This window comes from Rhinolophus sinicus, linkage group LG05, assembly GCF_036562045.2.
Source record: "Rhinolophus sinicus isolate RSC01 linkage group LG05, ASM3656204v1, whole genome shotgun sequence".
NCBI classification, from domain to species: Eukaryota; Metazoa; Chordata; class Mammalia; order Chiroptera; family Rhinolophidae; genus Rhinolophus; species Rhinolophus sinicus.
In genome coordinates, this window is record NC_133755.1 from 29,995,731 (window position 1) to 29,997,390 (window position 1,660).

General features: G+C 49.4%; 1 pseudogene; it reads right to left on the bottom strand.

Annotated features, from left to right (window-relative positions):
• On the bottom strand, positions 1 to 1,228 carry LOC109456355 (large ribosomal subunit protein eL6; annotated as a pseudogene).
• Positions 1,229 to 1,660: the final 432 nt, after the last annotated feature.

Genomic DNA, 1,660 nt, shown 5'->3' on the forward strand with positions numbered 1-1,660 from the left:
TTAGAACACCAGTTTGTGAGGCTAAACCCCATTTGTGAGAGCAGAGTGGAGGTAGCCCTGGGCCCGAGGAACAGCTTTGATTTTTGGCAGAATTTCTGAGTCCACAGCCTTCTGAGCAATTTTGCGCTGCTCTGTAATCTCATATTTCTCTTTCTCTGTGTCGAAGATGTCACCCTCCTGGTGACTGGGCTTATGCAGCCGCTGCTTCTTGAAGGAAGGATCAGTGAGTTGTTTGGGGATTTTCACGCCACTGATATCAATTTTGGTGGAGGTGGCAATGCGAAATTTCTGCTGTGTTCTACGCAGAGGAACTCAATGGAGGGACAGATGTTCAGTCACGTCACCAGCCACTGCTGAGCTGTTTCAGGAAAAACACCCTCATGCCTCTATGGCGCCCCGTGAGGACGATCAGAATGGTCCCGGGAGTGATGCTGGCCCCAGGTTTTCTCACATGTGGATTGAAGGGCTTCTTGCCACGGCTCAGCAGCTTTCAAGGCCCATCTTCAGTGGGATAGTGTCTAGGCATTTTGCAAAGTTTAACCACTCAGGTGCCACCATTCTTGTCACCACCAACTGGTTTTGTGACAGTAGCAAGAAGCTTCTCCTTTTTCTCTTTTCAATCCTGGATTTAGCTGCTGAATACTTCCTCTTGTACATGGCCTTTGGGAATACATAGCTGATCGGGAATATCTGCGGATTCCTCTGACCAGGACAGGGTTTCGGCTGCAGTGGGGCTTCCCCCTCTTAGGCCTGGCGGGTACCCTTCTTGACCTGGTCACTGGCATCAGCCTGCTTGGCGTCGGGTTTCTTCTCCTTCGTGTCTGGCTTCTGAGCTTTGTCAGCCGCCATCTTGCAATATGGGAAAGAGGTTGCTGACACTATTTACACTAGCCATGCCCAGATGCTCATCATTCCTGAGTGTGTCAGGCACAGTGTATGGTGAGTGGTGCAAAGACCTATCGGACCAAGGAGCACGTGGGCCACCTCAGGCGTTCAGACGTTTCCGCCGTCTATGCTCATGGTACACAGTATAAATTCCCATGGTGGCACCTGGTGGTATTGAGGCCTGACAAATGGATGGCTGAGACAAGTAGAGCTTTAGGAGCTCTCTTCTGGAGAGTTTCCTGGAAGAGATAGGACTAGAGGAGGGCCAGAAGGAGAGTATTTACCTAGTGGAAAAGATGGGAGTCAAGGTTAGGAAGGAGGGACATGCTTTGCTAAGAGCTAAGAGGACTAGAAGGCAGGTAAGGGTGGGGTTGGGACGAGTGACAGCAGAGGTGTGGGCAGAATATGCAATCCCAGCCAACCATGGCTAGGTTCTGGGATCAGCTAGACCGGGGTTTGGACCCTAGTATCACTTCTTACAAGCTGGATGAGCCTGGATAAATTACTTACCTTCTCGGAGTCTCAGTTTTCCTCATTAAACTTAGATTCGTGAGAACCCCACTAACATGAGAAGCAGCATTATGTAGATCCTATGCCACAGAGGTTAAGAGCAAGGATTTCGGGGTCGGATAGAACTGGTTTCAGGTCACATTTAGCAGGCTACCATCCATGTGGATTTGGGTAAATTAATTAACCTCTCCAAGACTCACTTTCTTATAGGTAGTGGAGATTGTTGTAGTGGTCACGGGTCATAAATCCGTCAAGACCAACAAAT